Genomic DNA, 23,189 nt, shown 5'->3' on the forward strand with positions numbered 1-23,189 from the left:
ATCAGCGAACATCAGCCATACTCCTGGATTCAGATAGCTTCGAGATCCTAAAACCATTTGACATGGACAGGTTACACTTTTCTACCATTGAGAGGCTCGCTGGGCCGAAAACCCGAAAGGGCGACCCGGGCAAAAGTTAGAGCAAAGAAAAGAACAAAAAAAAAAAAAAAAATTAAGAAAATGAAAGATGAAAAGAAAAGAAAATGAAAAAATGCAAAGAAAAGAACAAAAGAAGATGAAAAGAAAAAAGAAAAAAAGAAATGAAATGAAAAGAAAAGAAAAACATAGCTCGCAAGGTTGAAAACCAGGAAGGGCGGCCTTGGCAAAAGTTAGAGCATAAAAGGAGAGGTTAATACTATGGTGTACCTTAACCCCGAACTACGTAAGGCTTGATTCCCATCTGTGGGATACGTAGGCAACTTCATTCTGAAATCCAGCCATAAACACTTCAAATTCAACTGTCCTGTCTATGAGATTGAACGGGTCATCTTTGTTGTTTTTGTATCCAAGAGTTTGGTTGTGATCGTCACTTTGAGGACTGATTACATTGCGCTGTGGTGCCATTCAGACAAGGGGCAACTTTCCGTTGCTGTGCAGTGCCATTTAGACAAGGGGCAATTTTCCATTGTTTTGGATCTGAGGTTATGCATCTCAAGAGTAAATTCTGTGTTGGTTGAACAGTGGCCATTTGTAAAAATAGTTTTTGAGAATTTTTAATGAAGTTGACTAATTTTCTCAAAAATTACCCCATTTTTTTCCAAAACTAGACCATTTTCTTGGACCCAAAAAAGGAAAATTTTCAGTGCTCATAGCCTGACTTGCATGACTTCAAATCAGAAAATTGAACAAGCATCTTAATCTAGCTCTCAAATTGGTCAAAATTGTTTTCGTAGAAAGCCAAAACAAAAAATGGTCAAAATGATGAACTGGGGGCACAGTTGAGTTAGGTTTCCTATCTGTTCCCCCATTGTCAGCATACTTGCCAGAAAAGGGCACCATACTTGCCGAAAAGGGCATTGTACTCGCCAGAAAAGGGCATAACTGAAGTTAACAATAAAGGGCTGAAAGCTCTCACATCCTCCAAGCAGCGAGGTACCAAGCTAAGTGCGAAGCACAAACTGGAGTGGGATATTTGGTTCCCTCATCTGGATGATCAAATCACAAATTGGCCTCTGACTCGAAATGTGGACGTAGAAAAAGCAATGTATGATGCCAATCAATTGTATGCCTGGCCGGTGGGACATGCTGAAACTCACCTCGGTCAAGCTAAGCCAAGGTCATTGTCAACCGATCTCAGTTGCAGACCTGCTGCACACCCAATTGTAGCACAACCCCTCTATGGGAGGAACTCACTGGCTGTGAGCGGAAGAAAGAGAATCTAGCCGAATGCTAGGGGCAAGAGCCTGTAACTTCCTATTTATCTATCAACCACCCAGGAGAGGAATAAAAAATGAGAGATTGAAGAATAGAGAGATGTGCGTTGAGAGAAAAAGGGAGAAAAAGGGAGAAAAAGGGCTTTTTCAGAAAAAAAGAGATTGAGTGCTGAGTGATGTGAGAATCACAAATAAGAAAGGGTGGGAAACACTACTCAAAGAAACAGGCTCCTCGTCAACTGAGAGGTCTCTTGCCATTGGAACACATTTGAGTCTTGTGTTTGTTGTTTTGTTTTTCTCGATTCTTGTCTTGAGTCGTTTTGTGCATCAATAGATGTGTTTAGGTTGTTTTACCTTTGTTTTCCTTTGTTGAGTCGTTTTGACGGTGGTCAGTCGTAGGCTCAATACCCGGTTAAGAATTCGTTTCTCAATTTCAAAATGATTTGTTTTGTGCTTAGAGTGCTGTGTCGTTCTCCACATATGTGTAAAATAGGATTTGTTCTTTCATAAAACTGTAAGGTTCAACCCAGGTCATATGAGAGCAGTCGAACAAGGACCTATCTGAAGCTACATAGGTTCCAGACTGCAAAGCAAAAGAAAAGAGGGAAAATCTAGAACCTTGTGCATGCCACATTAGCATTCATATATTGGAATGTTGTTGCATTGCATTGTGTTTGGATAGGACGTTAATCCAAACACGAGGAATGTGGCACGTGTCATACCCAAAGTGATGAAACGCGCCTCATTTCTCGGTTGCCGACCCTCTTGATCAAGCATGATAGAGGTGGAGTCCCTTATGTGTTATTTGTGCATTCGTTGACATTAAATTGTGCAAACTTGGCTTCTCGGCCATCGTGCGTTGCGATGCTCGGTTGGTGGCCTAAGAGTTGAGTACCGCACTCCCTTGAGCTTGAGAAATGATAGGGAGGGCGGTTGTGCACACATACCTTACAAATACACTACTATGCCCATTGTTGTTCTCTATTGCAGCAAAACTGGAGTTTGCCAAAATTTCTGGTCAGCAGACCAGTAAAAGTAGCTGGCCGACCACTTTTTCAGGTCTACAGCCTGTTTTTCTAGTCTACAGGTGGTCTACACCACCTTTTTCTGGTCGGCAGCCTACCAGGAGGTCCCTGTGTTGGAGAAAAAACATTCTGGAGATTGTGAAATTTTCAGAGATCAAATCAAGTGCAAACAGAGCAATTGGTGGCATGGCAATGGATTTCCGGGCGAGGCAATCGAGCATGCATATCTCTCTCCCCTCGAGGACATTTTACCTGCTTTGTTTAGCTAGTTAATTTGCTGATTTTGTAATTAATTAGTTAATGTATTTAGCTAATTTATTTCGTCTTTGTAATAATCTAATTAGCTTAGTATAGCTAGTTTCAATTCGGTTTGTAATTAATTAGCTTAGCGTAGCTAGTTAGTTGATTTATTCGGACCCTCCGTTGAGAGGGAAAATGTTGTAATAAGTGTGCGTGTGTGTGATGCATGTCTTCCAACCCCACTTCTTTCTCCCTTTTACTTATCACTTTTCGATGGTTAGATTAGGGCATATTTCAATTAGCATACTTATGTTCGCATGCGCGCATCATTCATTCGTCTGGCATGCACCGGACTCGGCGCATCATTCAAACTACATTGAATTTCAATACTTACTTGAATACGTGTTGCAAAGCATGTTATCGAGTGTTGCATTCATATGCCATCTTAGAATAGTCGAGCCATTTAGTTGCATTTTTTCATGTGTTGCATTAGGCATCTTAACATAAACTAGGATCATGCATGATTTCTAACTAGTTTTCCGTTTTGGCTTGGAGTATACTGTGAGTGTTTATGTTTTAGCATCCTTGCATGTGTGTAAGTGACTACCATGATAGCATGCTTGCCATGAGGCTAACTGCTTAAGTGTTTAACTGCATGAATGCCTGTGGGTGAAGGTTTGATTGCTTGAATTGGAACAATTCATCAAAATGTGTGTTTGAAGCCCACTTGAGGGTGGCAAATCCGCGACTTAGCCTACTTGCGAGTAGCAACTTCAAACCATTTTCAAAAACACACATGAGATGTTTTGTTCCAATAACCGGAATAAGAGCGCATGTGTTTATAAAAACAACATATCATGTTCGTAGAGGCCGATCTTTGATCGGGCGAGCGGGGGTGCTCATTTCAGGACCTTCCCCTCTCCTTCCCAGGTTCCCGAGCCGAGGCAACTTTGGTGATGACGGACACGTGGCCTTAGGCACGAGTCAGGGTTTCCTAAATTTCCCCAAAACAAAATATTTAGGTGGCGACTCCGAAATCTGGCAAAGCAGTCCATGTGTGGCACTTTTTGATTCAAAATTGAGTTTTCAAAACCAATTGCCGTATTTGGACTCTTTGTTGATTTATCAGTCTTACATTGCAGTTTGTGAGATTAGGTTCAGAACCGTGACAGGAGTCCGAATCGTAGTAGCTATGAACCACAATCCGCGCCCTCGCGCATGGAGCTGAGTTTGGGCAGTCTACACAAAGACGCAGACGCACGCTTGAGTGCAACAGTGCTCGCTCAAGCGAAGTGACAAACCCAAGGCTCGCTCGAGCGTAGAAAGCCTCGGTCACGTGAAGAGGTCAAAACCTGGACAGTAACTACTTGTACCAACTCACAACCAACATGTTCCAAACTCACCCAACACGTCCCAAAACTCAAATACAAAAAATTAAAGGATGAGAATAAGATATAGACAACAATATACAACCACGGAACCCGAGTTTGGAACACAATGAAGGTCGCGACAAAACCTGGATCGCTATACTTTTTTATTCATTTGAAAAACAAAAATACATCTTTCTTATAAGTTGAAGCCAATTTTATTTTCTTTTCATTATTTTTTTTTTATCTAATTTCCTTATAACAAAATGCTCTTTTCTTATAATTCACAGATAGATGGAGACCTACGTTGAACTGTAATATCGACTTATTTTACTCATTTTCTTACATGCATACATTTTTAATTTTTTTTAACCTCTAATTCTTTTGTATTTATAGGTTCAATTTCTTCAAGAGTTGATACAAAGTCTTTTTGGAAAGACTTTTTCGGGATACATAGATTGTCGTGCATGCTCCTCATTAGGGATACATAGAAGTTGATACAAAGACTTTTTCGAAAGTGATAAGGCACTCCTAGGAATTCTAAGAAAGAACAAGTTTGAAGATCATATTTATTTTTGTGAAAAACGTACATACGATAGCTACGATATAGATTTTGTAAAGTTTCCTATCGATGGGAATTTTAGTTTTGTAAAGCCTATTATCTATGGGCAATTTATAATTAAATTTAGATGTATGTTATATAATATTCATTTGAATTATTCACTAGGTGATATAGTCTTTTTTTTCATTTTTCTTTTTTCTTCCTAATATGCTCTTGAATTAGCTTAAAGAAAACTAATCATATATATATATATATATTTTGGGTTGAATTTGAATTTTTACTTCCATATATATTTTTGGTAGGCAGGGTGTTGCTTTTAATGTAGGATTGGATTGTGTACGCAGTAATCTTTCAAATAATTGTCGATTGCACAATTTTTGTCATTTTTTTTGAATTGCCAAGCATGGTTGGTGTGTTTTATTTATTTTTCATTTTTTTTTCTATTGTGGAGCACTGATTAGAGTGTTTAATTTATTATTTATCCCTTTTTTTTTTTGTATGGTAGAATATTGGTTGATGTGCTTAATTTGTAATTTGGCAGTTTTTTTTATATTGCAGATAACACTGGTTGGTCTGCTTAATTTATTGTTTATTTCTTTTTATTGCAGAGCACTGGCTGGCGCATTTCGTATGATTTTTATTATATGTTTCTGTGTCATGGGACTTACATTTTATTGTTTGTTTAAAATCATAAAATCATTCCAATAATATTTTGGCACGAGCATACACAGGCATACCCTAGTTATTTATCAATAGTAAACAACTTTACTGATATAAAACATAAGTCTTTTCGTTATTAGTGGAGCTTGTGGTCAATTATGATAGCTAAGGAATCTCAAGACTTCTTCTACATAAACATTTGATAGAGGTTGAGACGTCTCTGTTTAATTCACACTACTACCTAATCAAGAGGGAAATAACATAAAATATGTAAAATAAAAACAACATATAAACTATAGACGAAGAAGAAAAAGCAAAGAAAAGAAAAGCATGGTTTTGCAGAAAAACTCCTCCTCTTCTCTATTCCTCGTACTATTGCAGCTGCTACCATGGCTGATAAAAACATTGGCACTTTCTTATGCAAAGCTTGGTTGTCCAGAATATTGCGAAGATGTCAGAATTCCATATCCTTTTGGAATAGGTGCCAATTGTTACTTAGATAAATGGTTCTCCATAGGGTTCAAGAACTCAAGCGGCAACAACAACAGAGTCGCACCTTACTTAATATAGATCAATCTTAAGGTGCTAGAAATTTCATTTAATGGAAGTTACCTTAAAGTCAACAATCCAGTAACATCTTCCTAGTGCCCCATCAACAACAACATAAACTCAAATTTAAGCATTGACTTGAGATTTAGCCCTTTTCGATTTGTAGAAACAACCAATGTATTCATGGCCACAAGTATGAATTATAATAACCAGGAGGCCATATTGACTGATCTGGAGAACAAAAGGATTACCAATTGCTCGTCTACTTGCGATCTTATTAATAATATTAATATTCGCTCCTACGTTGTCAAAATCTCACCATATGTGCAGTACTTGTAGGTCTACAAGGTGAAATTATGAAGCACAAACAACAATACTCAGAGTGGAGGTGGAGTCGTCCAAACATCATGTGTATATGCATTCTTGGTAGATGCCCAAACACAAGTGTTGATTGGTGTGAACAAGAATTTTAGTGAGGCTGTCCAAACTTATGTCCCTGCTGTTCTCTAATGGGTAGTATAGTACAATACCACATAGCTCGGATTGACTCCCGACAACTACAAAAATAGCTACTCCTGTCTTTCATGGTCGCTTTTCTATTCTTCTTTCTCAGACGACAAATGTGTTGTTGTTCAAAGCCTCCAGTGCATTTACAATTTCCCCTTTCTTGGAAATGCTTATTTTCCCAAGGGTTTGGCTTCCTTTCAGTTCGTGATTGGATTGGAGGGTGTTGTTGGGCCTGTGACGACCCACCACGGGTCCCGTCTCAATAATCCGAACTGTTTAATATGTAGAACTCGTCGACGACTACATCCTTGTAAAGAATCGCGTTGATCGGATAACGGAAACTATGTGATCAAATCAGTTTTGTATACAAAAAAATGGACGGTGAAAAAATAAACGGTTTACAGAAATCTGATCCGATGAAATAGCTATTGATATCCAATCAATGTGATTTTTTACCAACATATAGCAATCGACTTTTACACACTGAACAGTTTAGATTATCAAAACGGGACTTGTGGTGGGCTTCCACGGGCCCAGCAACACCCTATAATCGGATCACGAACTAGAGGGAAACCAGACCCTTTTCCCAATGGATGTGTAGATACGTACCTCTTTTGCTCTCTCAACCTAACCAACCAACTATTCTCAACTGAGATCGTTCAATCACCAAAGAGGTAGCAAATTTAAGTAGTAACTGTGTACTTTTCTATCATAAATACAAATTTGTTACCTCGATTTGCGACTTTTGAAATTTGGTTTTTCAATAATAGTGGCAAATTTTATTGTGGACAAGTCTAAATTAATGAACCACTTTAAAGAAAATTTTAATGAGAAAATAATAATTTTCTATTTGTGTTTGACATAGCAAAGTTATAAAATTACTTTTATTTCTGTTTCATTGCTTGTCTAAAAACACACAGATTTTTGTTTGAATTTTCTTATATTTTTATCAATTTTTTATTTTTATTTTATATTTTAGTTAAGTTTAAAATTTTTAGAAACATCTAGATTAGCTGAATTTTAAATATATATATTGATTAAAATATAAATCATCTAAAAACAAATCACTTGGAGATTAGCTACTCGTAAATATGTTGTTTACATGTATATTCGCAATTTGAGTGATTGGAGTAGTGTTAGGAGCATAAAGTTAGAATACAAAATCTACAGTAAAAATACATTGTGTGACTGTAGACATCCCATTTTTGACCGACCTTAAGACTCAGACGTCACCAATTGAGCGCTCGGTGATGATGCATATTGTGCTCGTTCTGAGGTTTCAGAGTCTCGGCTGTGAGCCTTGCCTCCGGACTTCAGGGCTCTTTTGTGCTTTGCCTCGGTTAGCGAACCAGGTCCTGTTTTCTCTGTTTTCTCTTCCCGGAGGGAGGGAGAGGTCTTGTAGACCATCTCTCAGTGGCCGTAGGCTACGTTTCATGGTCGTAGGCCATTTTTCCCGCTTGGAGACCAGTTTTCGATTTTCAGAGCCATTGGTCGTGTGCCTCGTTTTGCAACCGCTTAACTACCTCCGTTTGCTCCGATTTTTGGCACACACCTTGTTTCCTCTCTCTAGAGGGACACTGTGGCCCGAGAGACCACCTTCGTGGTTGCACGCCACCTCCAGTGCCTAACAGCCTGTTTTCTGGGCCCCAGGCCGCGTGTTTTGGCCCCCGAACCCTCGTTTTGCATCGGTTAGGGTTCATTTTTGGAATGGACCCTATTTTCATTATTTGGAAGGTGGTAGGATGGTGGGAGACTAGCAATTATTTTGAAAACCATTTTCTCTCTCCTCCAGCCGATTTTCTTGACAGAAAGCTGGTTTTTCTCACTTTTGGACCTTAATTTCTGGTCTCCCATACCACCATTGTGTTGTACTCACCTGGGAGGCCACCAATATGGGTGGGTCGACCAGCTTTTCTTCCTGACTGTTTTGAACCTTGCTAGAAAGCTGGTTTTTCTCTCTCCTAGGTCACCTTTTCTGGTCTCCCATCATACAACTGTATTCTACTCATCTAGGAGGCCACCTTTCTGGTATGGCCGACCAGCATTTCAGCTTGACCCTTTTGAACCCTAGTTGGCCGACCAGGGCATGTGGTCGGCCAACCACTTGAACTGGTCGGCCAACCACCTTCTTTTTGGCCTTCTCAAGTGTAACACAACTGTGCCAGCTGTGAAGCACTTGACCCTTCCTCCGAGATTTTGAGCTTTTTGTTGGTCTTTTTAAGTTGGTTTTGACCTTTTTGCTTAGCTTCTTAGAGAAGCTTGACCCTTTTGGTTAAGCTTCTTTGAGAAGCTTTGACCCTCTCTTAAGGCTTCTCCAAGAAGTCTTGACTCTTCTCCTCTATAAAAAAAACACTGCCCCTCCATTTGGAAGGGTTAGAAAATTTAGCCAAGGAATATACACTCCACCCCCGCCATATCTCTCTCATCCAAGCTCAAATACTCCATTGTTCTTGGCCATTACACCACACCTCCTAGCACAACACCTCCACCACCCATCCAAGCACCTTGGAGCTGTTTTTCAGAGGTTGAAGGCTCACCTTCTTGGTCCAGAACTTGCTGCATTGCTGTGCTACAAGGGTAAGTCTTCATTTCCCCCTTTTTTGCATTATTTTGCGTCATAACTTAGCCCTATTTGCAAGAATTTTTAGACTTCGACATCAACTGAAAAGTGTCTTATTTTGAGCTCTTCTTGAAGTTTGATGAAGGATACTTTTCTGTTTGAGGTCATATACCTCCTTGTATGCTCTATCCGTCTTTGTAGGCTTATTTTGCTTCATATCTTATCCCTACTTGTGAGCATTTTAGAGATTTATCATAAACTTAAAAGAGTCTTATTTTGAGCCCCTCTTGATGTTTGATTAAAGGCATTTTTCTGTTTGAGGTCATTTACTTCCCTGTATACTTGTTTGCCTCTTATTTTGAGCCTTGCATCTAGGCCTTTGTTGCATCCTTTGTTTGGCCTTCTAGCCACTAAAATCCAGTGGATTTTCAGTGGCTAACACACTATTTTGAGAGCCAAAATCAGAGGGGGTGACCCCCTCTCTCCTTGTCTTGTTTGTTGGCCCTTTTGGCCTTCCAAAGGGGCTCCATCTTGCATGCTTTGAAGTCTTGTTTCAGGCCCTATTATGTGAGTTTTCAGGTTTTCCTTAGCTCTGTCCGGAGCCCTTTTGGCCATATTTTGTGTCCCTCATGCATATGTGGAGCAATCCTCCTCAAGGCCTTTCAAGGGGACCTTTCATTGCATGTTTCATTGATCCATTTCAAGGCATTTTTGGTGAGTTTTAGGGCTGTCATAACTGATTTCCAGAGTTGGTTTTGCCATTTTACATGTCTATCTTGTATGTGTTGAGTAATCCACCTCATGGCCCTCCAAAGGAGCCCATCATTTTTGCATGTGTTGACTGAGTTTTAGTAGTTATTTGGGCATATTTTAGCATACCATGTTGCTATTTTTTGCTAGTTTGGTGACCTCTCTTGTGCTTCATATACATGTAGTGAAAACCATGCTTTCTAGCCTATGTTGCATGTTGTTTTGGCCTTTCATGTTAGCACTTTTTGGCCATGCCTTAAACTGATCTTAGGCATATTTTGGACTTTTTAAGCTCTGTTTTTGGGTCTCATGGTCGAATGGTGTTTGTTTTGCATGTTTGTGGTTCAATACACTTGCTTAGCTTTGAGTTTCGAGGTCCATCACATGCATATACTGAGGTATTTCCTTGTTTTGGGGCCATTATACGTTATATTTCAGAGCTTGTTTGAATGCCATATTGTCATGTTTTATACTTTTTAAATGCGTTTGAGAGTCGGGCTTGTATGCCTCATTTACCGACCATTGAATGAGCTTCATTTCGTTGCATTCCGAGCCATCATTTTAGGCCATTTCCCCACTGTTTCAGACTTGCCTAGGGTCTATTTGGGGTTGGTTTTTTCCTTTGTTGCATTGCTTTGGGTACCTCTAGGGTAACACACTTCACTAGTTTCGGTACCCAGGCCCCCTAGCTTGCATTGTGTGCCATGTTTGCATGTTTCGGGACCATTTTGTATCATGTTTCAGAGCTAGGATTTGTATATTTGTATGCCATATTGAACCCTTTTCCATGCTTTGGTAGAGTGGCATTTGATGCCTTAGGATCGATCCCTTGCATCGTACATGTTTGCATGTGTTTTGGTTGTCTCATTTCCACCATATGGCCATTGATGTGAGTGTGGCTGAGGTCCACTCATGTTGGTGTAAGTCCATCATGCATTGTGTATGCCATTTCAGTCTATAGCATTGCGTATGCTAGGTTCCATGTTAGAGCATTGTGTATGCCATGTTACATCACGTGCATTGTGTATGCCATTTCAGTCCATAGCATTGCGTATGCTAGGTTACATGTTAGTCACATTGTGTATGCCATCTCATTTGCATTATGTTTGGGATAGGAGTTCGCCCAAGCACGGGAAACGAGGGACATTTCGTACTCAAAGTGACGAAACGTGTCTCAATTCTCGGTCGCCAACATTCCGGATTAACCGTGATGCAGTCTAGGCCTTGTTGTGTTTATATGTGCATTCATTTCACATCGAGTCGTGCAATTTGACTCCTCGGCCATCGTGCATCAAGATGCGTGATTGGTGGCACGAGGATCGAGGTGTGCATACATATGTGAAAATACTTTGCCATGCCCCTTTCTTACTCTCTGTTGCAGCAAATCAGAAATCAGCAACTCCCTAAAGCCTTGCACAGCATTCCGGGATCAATTGCAAATAGAGGCGAATCGGGGCATCGCACTGGATTTTCGCGCAAGGAAACTCGAGCATGCATCTTTCATCATTCGGAACAGAGCTGAGGCGGTCCATGAATTTGTATACTAGTATATTGCTTTCCTAGTTAATTTGTTAATTAATTAGGGTTTTGTAATATTTAATTATTCATTCGGACTGTAATTATTTATTCGGATTGTATTATTCATTCGGACCGTCCGAACGAGGGCACAATTGTAATAAGTGTGCGTGTGTGTGATGCATGTCTTCCAACCCCACGTCTTTCTCCCTTTTATTTACCAGCTTATGATGGTTAGATTAGGGCATGTTTCAATTAGCATACTTATGTTCGCATGTTTGCATCATTCATCTGTATTGCATGCACCGGGCTCGGCACATCATACTAACTGCATTTGTATTTCAATTCCAAGTTGAATACATGCTAGCTGTAGCATCATCATATGCCATCTTAGAATAGCCGAGCCTATTGTAGTTGCATTTTTGCATGTGTTACATTAGGCGTTTCTGTATAGTTAAGATCATGCATGGATTTCTAACATAGCTTCTGTTTTGGCTTAAATTACTCGGTAAGTATTTATGCTTTAGCATCCTTGCATGTGTGTGAGTGACTGCCATGATAGCATGCTTGCCATGAGGCTAACTGCTTATATGATATAACTGCCTGAATGCTTGTGGGTGAAGGTTGGATTATCTGAATTGAAATAATGCATTGACTGTGAGTTTTAAGCCCACTAGATAGTGGCAAAACCATGTTTTCTAAGCCCACCCGAGGGTGGCAAAATCTACATTTTAAGCCTACCTGTGAGTAGCAAACCGTTTTCAAAATAAACATGAGATGTTTTGTTCCAATTCAGGTGATCTAGTCTATACTTGTATGTGTAGACACCCCATTTTTGACCGTCCTCAAGACTTGGACGTCACCGTTTGAACCCTCAGTGATTATCGCTGTTCGTGTTTGTTTTGAGTTCCCAGAGGTCTCGGCTACGCGCCTTGCCTCAGGATCCCTCGACTTGCTTGTTCTGTGCTTGGTTTTGCACCAAGGACTTGTGTGTTTTTGTACCTGAGGGTAGAGAGTAGCTTGTTAGCTACCCCTGACCCCCACCAGCCTTGGCTTGAGGCCACCGGCCGAGTATTCTTGCTACCGGCCATTGGTGAAATATACCATTGACCGGTCGGCTATTTGAATGGTCGACCGGCACTATGTTTGGCCGATGGCGTCCTTTTCTGGCCGGTTTTACCCTTTTGCACCTTTCAGGCATGGTGCATGCCAGCTGTGCCAGCTGGGATGCACAGACCCAGCCCCCACACACGTGTGTGGCTGTTTTGCACCCTTTGCACCATTTTACTCAAGCTTCTTGCAGAAGCTTTGCACCCTTTGCTCAAGCTTCTTGAGGAAGCTTGGACCTTTGTCTTAGCTTCCTCAAGAAGCTTGAACCGTTGGGTTAGCTTCTCTTGGAAGCCTTGACCCCCTTGACCATTCTCGTTTAGCTTCTCTTGCAAGCTTAGTGATTTCCCTTGCCTATATAAGGAGACAAACCATCTCCTTTGTTTTGGTTTAGCAAAATCAGACCTAGAACATAGATATTCTGATGCATACATCTTCTCTCTCTATATCTCCCTCTCTCTCTTCATTTGTGTGTGTTTCAAGGCCTAAAAGGGTGATTTGTTCTTACTTTTGCACTAAGACACACACCATTACACCATACTTCGACTTTGGGAGGTGTTGAGGGTTTATTCTTGAGGTTTTGAGCTAGTTTTGATCAGGAGAAGGTGGTTGGACTTGCTGTTCTCGAGGTGTTCTTCAAGGGTAACACTTTTGCTTTAAATTCTCCAATCTTGCACTAGCTTTTGACCTGCTTTGCATACTGATTTGAGCTTCATGCATAACTAAAAAAAGTCTTGTATTGGCATGCTTAAGATACTTCATTAAGGTCATTTTATTGTTTGGGGTGGATCTCCCCCTCTTAGGCCTTGTTTGGCCCTTTTTGTACTCTCTTTGTTAAGCTTTGGAACCTCTTGTGTATTGGCCTTCTCACCACTGAAATCTAGTGGATTTTCAGTGGTGAAGAAGAGGTTTTGAAGTCTTGCATAGGGGAGGCACACCCCCTCTCCGTTGGTCTCTCTTTTGTTTGCATTTTTGGCTCATAAGGGTAGCATGCATGATTAGTTGTTCTTGGCTCTATTTCAGAGGTTTTTGGGTGTTATTTGGGCATATCTTACCTCTGTTTTTGGTCGGATTAAAGGTCCCTTGCATGCATGATATACTTGCTTTGTATTCCCCCATTTTGCCTAGAAGTGCATCATGCATTTAGCCTACCATGCTCTCATGTTTTGGCCTAACTTTGTGAAGTTCTCAGCCATATTTTTCCATGCTTGAGGTCTGTTGGGAATTTCTTTGGTCATATTTGCCATGTTTAGGGTAGCCTCTTTGCATTTTGGCTTGTGAGCCTTGAGGGTATAAGTCATGAGCATGCTTGAGTTGGGTTGTTTCAATGATTTGGAGTCATTTCCCATGCTATTTTAGCCCCTAATCCATGCTTGTATACTTACATTCATCATCACTTTCTTGCCTTGAAAGGTTGTTCTCTTGTGCCTTGGGAAAGGTCATAATGCATGCCTTGTGTTTAAGTCATTTGAGTTTCCATAACAGTAGGTTTTGGGGCTTATTTTGGTGCATTAAAACTCTGTTTTTGGTTGCATGATTCATGCCATGAGTGGTTGAGGTGGTTGTGTTACAATGCCCTCCTGTTGGTCTTGAATCCACCTTTGTTTTGCGTCCATTCCTTAGTATGATTTGGCCATGATCTATGCATACTTTAGTCTTGTTTTGGAATGCTAAGGGACTATTTCAAGCCATTTTGGTCCTTTGGGGTTTGATTGACATAGCCATGGTTTGGACCTTTTTGTTTGACTTCAAGTTTTAGTCATCATGGCATGCCTTGCTTGCATAACATAGTGGATTTTGGCATTACCTTTCACATATTTTCAGAGCTTGTTATGCTTGTGAGTTGTCCATGCTTGTCTATCCTTAATGCGCTTGAGAGTTGACTTCTAGCATGCTTGAGTGTTGGACTTCCATATGTGTGCATTCGAAGATGTTTAGTCCACCATTTCCATGCACTTTGGCCACTGTTTATTCAAGGCTGAGGTCTGTCCTTTACGGTTTAAATCCACCATTATATGCTTGTCACATGTTTATTGCATATTTGACTCATTTCGTGTGGTCACATGCTAGTCCCATTGCATATTTGTCCATGTTTGCTACGTTGCATGTTGCATACTTTGGTATATTGCACATTGGCATGTTTAGTTTGCATTGCATTTGGCATGCCTTGCTTACTTAGTTTCATGATTGCATATTTGACCCATGTTGCATATGTGAGGTACATTGCATACATGCATTGCATTGCTTGGTTTGGGGTGTCAAACCAAGCATGAGGGGTGAGGTGTGTTCGCACTCAAAGTGACGAAACACGTCTCACCCCTCGGTCGCCAATGCCCTTGATCTCAAGCATGATAGGGTATGATTGGGAGAGTGGCCATGCACACATTTGCTTGAAAATTCCATGCCATACACTGCTTGCCCTCTGCTGTTGTCAACTGCAGGATTCTGCCGGAATCAATGGCCGACTGGCCATCTGTAGTGTCGACCGGCCACCAGTGTCCAGCTGATGACACCACCTTTAGCCGATAAGCCCTTCCCATGGCCGGTGATCTCTTGTTCTGGCCAGTGACATCCCAGAGCACTCTGGAGGAAGTTCAAATCAGTTCTGGAAACTTTCATAATTTTCAGAGGGGTGAGGCAGTGTAAACAGAGGCAACAGTGGCATGGCAGGGGTTTCCGGGTGAGATGGATTCAAGCACGCATCATCTACGCATTCCGAGGCAAGGCTGCGGCCATTTCCCTTCTACATTTAATTTGTTAATTAAATTAGAAGTTCTGTAATAATTAATTTAGTATTATTCATTCGGACTGTAATATTTTGGACCCTCCGAGCGAAGGCAATTGTGTAATAAGTGTATCTGAGAGTGTGTATGTCTTCCAACCGCACGTCTTTCTTCCCTTTTATTTACCTGCTTTCAATGGTTAGTATTAGGGCATATTTAAATTAGCATACCTTATGTTATGCATACGTGCATTCATCTGTCTTGCATGCACCAGGCTCGGCGCATCATGCTAACTGCATTGTATTTCAACCCCAAATTGAATACGTGTTAGCTGTTGCATTTCACATGCCATGTTTAGGATAGTCGAGCCTGTCTAGATTGCATCTTTGCATGTGTTGCATTAGCCATTTTAAAGATGAACTAGGATCATGCATATAACACTACAACAAAAGTAATCTATGGTGACAAAAAGTAGTGAAGAAAATAAATTTCGTCACTAAATAAGAATAATATGTGACAAATTATAAAATTTTGTCACATATAATAAAAAATAAAAATAATAGGTGATGAAATTTATTTTCGTCAACAAATATTTTTTTTTAGGTGAGGAAATATTAAGTTTCGTCACCAAAGGTTTTCCCGCTAATTCTTGTTTGGTGGCACCAAAATTTTGAGTCTTTTGGTGAGAAAAAATTTTGTCACAAATTATAAAATTATTAGTGAGGAATATATTTTCATCACTAATAATTTTATATATATATTTTTTGAAAACTTGATTTTAAATATTTGAAGAACATTTGGTGAGAAATATATTCTTGTCACTAATAATTTTTAATATTGTGAGACTTTTTAGTGAGGAAATTATTTTGTCACTAATTTTGAAAGGAAATTTTTGACATATTTGGCGGTAATGAAAAAAAATAGACTACTAACTTTTTCCTCTTTTTATTTTTATTTTTTATATATCAGTTTTCCTATCTCCTCTCTCTCAAAACAAAACACAAGTTAATTAGCTCTCTAAATAACCTATGATGACGAAAGGTAGTGAATAAAATAAATTTCGATACTAAATAAGGATAATCCGTGACGAATTACAAAATTTTGTCACATATAATAAAAATATAAAAATAATAGGTTACAAAATTTATTTTCGACAATAAATACTTCTTTTAGGTGAGAAAAAATTAAATTCGCCGCCAAAGATTTTCCTTCTAATTTTTTTGGGTGGCGTTAAAATTTTGAGACTTTTGGTGAGAAAAAAAGTTGAACATGACATGTGATTTGGACTATGTCAATCTATGTTGAAATGTAAGTTTTTAATTTTGTTTATAAAAAATTAACACAATAATTACCTTTTGTGTCTTTACACATAATAGTCAATTAGAAAATCAAAGTTATTATTGTACTTTATTAGCTAAAGTACGCATATGTATAATTATGGCTCACTTTAAGAACGTAAAATTTTAATTTAATCAATTTATATTATTAGCAAACTAATCTTTACATATATGTTATATATATATATATATATATTTTTGTAGGGTTTACAGGATCTCCAGTCTCATGTTACCAAATTCAGAATTTATATGAATTTTTGTTTTACAGATTTTTTAATTAAGATTAGTAAATATTATATTTTTTTAAAGATTTGTACATATTTTAATGTACATATACTTCATTTATCAAATACATTAATATCAACTGTTACATTTTACATAATTACTAATCATATGATTTATATGTATATTATTAAAAAAATAATATAAAATTAATATTACAATTCAAAAAGCCATTGCACATCGCATGTGCCCGGCCGTGTGTATATATATATATATACACATTGGTTGCATGTGCCAAAGTTAGATGATCTCTCAATTGAAATCTTAAAAACCCAATCAAAAAATTCTCTCCGATTCTCGAAATTCTCTGTTTCCTTGAATTCAAACCGTAGTTCTTCGTTCAAACATTCGAAGATCTATTGCAATTTAATAGTTGTTGTCGATCATCGATTGCGTGAAAGGGCTTCGAGAATGTTCAACGGAATGATGGATCCTGAATTGATGAGACTCGCCCAGGAGCAGATGAGTCGCATGTCGCCCACTGAGATGGCCAGGATTCAACAACAGGTTACCATCTTTTGACCTCCTTTCTCTGTATTCGATTCAATTATGGTTGTAGATTCAAGAGTTTGGGAAAACCCATGTGCAATTGAATATAATTTTGATAAATTAAATGTCTGATGTTTCTGGGTTTGTTAATATTTGCTATAATTTGGATATATATAGTTTTTTTTTTTTGGTTTATTTGGTTGTTGTTCAGGTTAGATTTGAAATTGGTTCAAATTGAAAGAGTAAAATCATGAATACTATCTTTCTTTTCCCTTTTTACCGTTTCATATTGTAAACAAGTTGAGTCGATTCAAGTCGAGCGAGTAGTAGGTTGTCAAAGCTTGGTTTGAAAACTCAACGGGCATGAAAATATGTTCAAGCTTAATTTGTTTACCATTATAATCGATTTGGTTCAAATAGCTTATTTTTTTCATAGTGCATATAATGGAGTAGATTGATCAAGTTGTCACTATATTATTTTTTTTTCATAGGAAGACTCATTTTATGCAATTCTTGCCTCTTTGGTACTGCATACTTACGATAATACAATGCCCAATTTTGCTTAACCCTTTCGTCATGGCTTACCATTATCATGAATACCCCACATTGACTTGATTTATCTTGTTTCTCCCTAAATTACGGATATAAAGCTGTCAGAACACTTGAAAAATTAAAGATGTAAACAAAAGCTCTACTAGTTGATACGGTGGTCACTTTTTACCATGATTGTCATTATATGTCTTGCATTATTGCCAACATTGCAAATTTGACTAATTGATTAGGTTTAAACTGCTAAAAGAGTTACTTATTAGAAAATTACTTCTGCTTGCAAATACATACATGACGAAAACTAGAAAAGAAAAACTCAGTGTCAGCTATGGTTAGGTAGCTTATTTATTGATATTTAACCAATGCATATGGTAATCCAGCCTGAAAAAGGCATTTGAAAATTCGCTTTAAAGCCTCAAAATCCATCTCAATTAACTAGACAAGGTTTGTTGAGGGAATACCAGTCAGTGGTTGCAAACATTAGGTGCAAATATTAAGAAGTTTGAAGTTATTCATGTAGGTTTTCCTTGTTCTTGCCACTGTACCTGCACCAAATTCCAGAATATTATAGAGAGTTAATAGCATTAGTATAACACACATTTTCAGGCTCACAGCACTCAACCCACTATATCTGAACTCACATACCTCACTCTTGGTAAGCATCCTCCTGTACCTGCAGCTGTAACAGATATAGATATAAAGATTAGTACACCTCCCTGTAGAGCCTCTCATCACACAACCCTCAATTGGTAACTCACCAACACTCAACCCTCTGAAAGCTACACTCCACTCAATTTAAGAATGGTGGCTGGGAGCCTCCATTCTTGCTGAAACCGATCATCAGTGGGTGAATTCTTGATGTTCTTCAAGGCCAGACACCTGTATCTAACCATGCATATGATACTCTAAAGGACAACCTCTTTAGGCTTCCTTTGTTTATTGAACACCCTGTTATTTCTTTCCAACCAGATTTGATAAACAGTGCAGTAGAAGCCAAGTTTCTTAATAATGGTAGATAGAGATTTACCCTTGCAATCTCTAGCCACCATACCCACCCAATCATTCCAGCTATTACAAGTCCAGTTCACATTGCATTTCCCAAGGATAGCAGCCCAAATTTTAGAGGAAAAAGGGCATTGAAAAAACAAGTGGTTATGATCTTCCCCAATCTGCCCACATAGAGGGCATGTGGAGGCAATGTTAATGCCAAATATAGTAAGCCTATCACCCGTATTGAGTTTACCAAGGATAGCCATCCACACAATAAAGCTAACTTCAAGTATGGAATGAGGGCCCCAGAGTAATCCAGCCCATTGATTCTTAGGCCACTTGGAAAGCCATTGCTGCCAGGCAGACCCAATACTAAACTTACCATCCTTATTAGGAGCCAAAATAACTTTGTCAACCCTCAACGGGGAAGGTGTCAAATAAGGGGGAGTGGTAGAGATGATCTCTTGTACCTCCCAAGAGGAATCATTGGGCCACTGCCACCCACTATCAGTCACAATAGACCTCACTTTAGAATTGCTATCAAGAGTAGTATCATAAATGAGCCTATCCCCATACTTAGACCACAGCGAATCTAATGGATGCCAATTGTCATACTAGAGAAAGGTATTCTCACTAGAGCCTATCAAACATTTGATCAGAGGGTATATGAGGCTCCTACGAGAACAGTTTCCTCCAAACCCATGAGGGATTACTAGGGACCCTGACTCTCCAAAAACTATAGCCTTTTAAAAGGTAGGATTTAACCATTGGCACCACATGGATTGCTCACCCCCCGAAACAAGGAACCAAATGTGTTTAGACACAGCAGCTAGGAAAAAATGTGGTACTACATGTTGCATCGTTTTGCCATGTTTCAAAGAATGAATAATACAGATTTCGCAAAGACTTGAACCCTAGATCAATGTTCTTCCATAATTATTGATAAGTCATATTTACAAGCTACAACACTTCTAACAATTTAATATTTATGAAAGTATAAACAATTTTGAGATTAGCATCTAAATCTTCTTAGCAAGAATGATAAAAAAGCTGGCATGTAATGAAAAATTAAATTTGAAATATAGATGAATCAATTTTGTAGCATTAGTACCATCTGCAAGGAAAAACTAATCTTAAGAAAGCTCTGCCCTCTTTACACCATCCGTAGAAGTTGACAGAGCAGCTGGATTGATTGCAACTCCTGTGACCAATCAAAAGAAATAGCCAGCTATAGGGACTATAATGCATTCCCCATCCATAATGATCAACATCATGGAGTTTCTTAAGAAGCAAGGTTTCAAAGGACAATTTAGAGGAGGAGGTATCCCATGAACTCGTACATCGCCTTTTCGGTAAGTCTCGCTTGTTTATCTTTTTATTTTTCTCATGTGGTTAGTATATACTAGTTAAAGTACAGTAGTTTGACTACTTATTAACTAAGATGTAACAAGTTTGAAGATGTATTTAATGAAAATAGATTCATTATCAAAATTCTTACTTAGCATGACCCTAGTTAAAATACACACTAACCCAAGTAGAGACCAGACTATGTGTTTACTTTTTTGTGTATTTTTGCTAGGCAGTGTTGGAGTTGCTCTAAGTTAGTGATGTGATTAATAATGAGTGTGTCTTTGATTGAGTTTTTCACATTAGAAGAAATGAAGTAACATTTATTGAGTCTCAGGCAGTGGGTTGGTCAAGTTTGTATATCACTTTATGATTGCTGCTGTTTTGTATATATCATTAGGATGATTTAGCATAATAAGGACTTTTAATAGATGGTGGCACACATGATGTATATGCATATTGATTGAATTTAAAATCTGAGAAGTGTAACAGTTTTTCAATTGTGGAAATAGTATGGTTAATGTAAAATTTTAGTTTCCATGCTTGGCTCCAAAGTTTGTGAAACCGAATCTGGGTGCAAATGTGATGCGAAAGATAAAAGGAATACTTACATTTTAATTGCAGAAATCCAATGCATGACTCATTTGTACTTTCTTCATTTGTCCTGCTTTCTATATGGTTGAATGTTTTCTTCAGTACATTAAGAATTGGAAAAATCATATCAAATTATATCTCTCAAATCCGTCTATAGCTATAGCAATGTGCAATTTGGAAGGCCAGATGAAACTTGAAAGCATCGAAAATGGAAAATACTTCGCTCAACAAAGCCACCATAATTAATGTCTTCTTTTTCTAGCAAAAAATGGAACAGTAAAGAGGAGAACATGGCCTTCTCAGGAATGCAACTGTCATGAGAACGTGGCCTTTGGAAAGTGGTTTGTTAAGTTCACTGCTTTATAAGGTTTTGTATATTACATGTTTACCCCTATGGGTAAAATGCCAAAGTCATCAAATAGTATGGTTTTTTGGTCAACAAAACTACCATGACACAACTTCCAGAAAATGTGGACACCAAGTTGAGGCTTCCCATTATATATTAGTATAGATTGATCCATTTGAAGGTTTTCCCTATACTCAACCTAGTGAAGCCACATTTCAACCACTTTGTCCTGGCTAAAGAAGTCTTTTCTTGAGATCATGTGCTTTCTCACAACTTACATTCATATCTGTTGGTCTATCTCTTGTTCTTAAGGCTTCAACTTCTCCCTCTTAGTGGTGCTGTTCTTGTTATTTGACACAAACATTCAATTCGTGTTAGCCAACCAATCATATATTGTCTTCGTTGTGCTCAATTGGACTATATAAGAAGCAAAGGAGGAATATTTAGCAAACTTTATTTTTAGCTGGTGCTAGCTTAAGTTGCGTACCAAAGCACTCGTATTTTCATATTCTTTTCATATTTTTTTGTTTTTCTCCTTTTCTTTTTAGCTCATCAAAATTATGACTATCCTTGTTACATGATTCTATGAATTTTTAATAATACAGTCTTATGTTGTAATTCTTTCAGTTACTGAAAGTATGCAAATATCCAGATATACGAAACTAGTTCAAAGAAGAGTTTTTTGGATTTTAAATTATACGATTTTGAATCATTATTTCAAATATCTCTAGAATTCCAAACCCTTTAATCCAAACACACTCTTAGCTTATTAGAGTGGTTTGTGACTGCATACGCCCCAGGAAAAAGTTTTTTTTGGGCCTCATAGATGTGCTCTTAAAGCTGTCATGGCTTCTGCAGCTTCCACTCAAAACTTAATGTATGCTGCTTGTGAATTGTCTCTTGCTGACAAAAAGAAAATATTTGTGCAAATCTGTAAGCCATTTTACTTGTTCTTGCAGATTGGATTACTCTGCGCATACGTTATCAAAAAGTTGTACTTTGGCAGGTCTGTAAATGCTGGTCTTTTGATTTGCCTCATTTTGTTCCTCTGGAAAATCATGTTTTCATTTTCGCTTTATTTATTAATTTAATTGAGTCTCCAAAGGCAAGTGCTTCTGCATTATTATTATGCGAGTGTCCAAATGAATGAATATAGCCCATTGTTGTGAATCAAATGTACCTCAATACTACGTTATATTTTACCATTAGTGATAGTGATATATGGTATTCTTGCAATCTTTTGGCATCTTATGTTATCCGTGTTGCTTTGTCATCAAGGATCACCTCAACTCTTTGAAGTTTTGATTTGTTAGATGCATTTCTACTAAATTGGTTTATAAAATAAAATTATTTATATATGAGTTTAGATGTAATTGATAATATATTAATGTTTTCTTTGTTTATTTTCTTTGCAGATTGGTTTTTGATAACGTTTGGAAGTATACTTGCAAATGAAGATCAACTGTTGAATTTTGTTTCCTGAACTGATACTTAGTTGTAGTTGCAAATCAAGATTGAGTGTTGATTTTTTTTGTGGATTCCACGTTAGTTCATTTTAGGATTTTCTTTGATGGTTTTTTTGTTATACTTAATGGTTTATATTATTAAAGTTGTTTGATGGATATATTTTGATTTATAATATAAATTGTTTACTGAATTTTTTTGTGGAGTGATGTATAATAGCTAGTGGATTTCTTAATACAATTAAAAGGCTATTAGGATATGAGCAGGGATATTTGTGAAATAATAATTGAAATTGAAATTGAAATATAAAATATGGTACATATTTAGTGACGAATTTATTTCGTCATTTGTACTTGTTATTATGACAAAATGATTATTCGTCGTTAATAAACATTTTTTGTGACAATTTATTGCAGCGCATATATAAAAGTTTTCATTGATTTTGTTGTTTGGTGACGAAATATATTTCGTCATGTAGATAAATATATTTGTGACGAAATAAATTTCATCACGTATATAAATATATTTCGTCACCCATGTATGACTTTTAGAGACGAAAAATTTCGTCACCTTTGCATCTTATTGTGACGAAATTATTTCCTCATCAATGATCAACATTTGTGACAAATTTATTCGTCAACTAAAATTATAAATATGGTACTGAATAATTATTTGGTGACGAAAATGAGAATTTTTGGTGACAAAATCTTGTTTTATTGGTGACAAAAAATTTCGTCACTGAACTAATTTCATTGGTGACGAAATTATTTTTCGTCACGGTGGTTTTTAGTGACAAACATTCAATGACGAAACTGGTGACGAAAATATTTTGTCACAAATATCTATAGTGACG

General features: G+C 37.9%; 1 long non-coding RNA gene across 1 annotated transcript; it reads left to right on the top strand.

Annotated features, from left to right (window-relative positions):
• Nucleotides 1–16,732: 16,732 nt before the first annotated feature.
• On the top strand, nt 16,733–22,529 carry LOC114296165 (uncharacterized). The gene is made up of 3 exons (XR_014361625.1): nt 16,733–17,064; nt 21,832–21,878; nt 22,288–22,529. It is a non-coding gene; the product is annotated as an uncharacterized LOC114296165 (long non-coding RNA).
• The last annotated feature ends 660 nt before the right edge of the window (nt 22,530–23,189 follow it).

This window comes from Camellia sinensis, chromosome 2 (genome assembly GCF_055761805.1).
Source record: "Camellia sinensis isolate YWXY chromosome 2, ASM5576180v1, whole genome shotgun sequence".
NCBI classification, from domain to species: domain Eukaryota; kingdom Viridiplantae; phylum Streptophyta; class Magnoliopsida; order Ericales; family Theaceae; genus Camellia; species Camellia sinensis.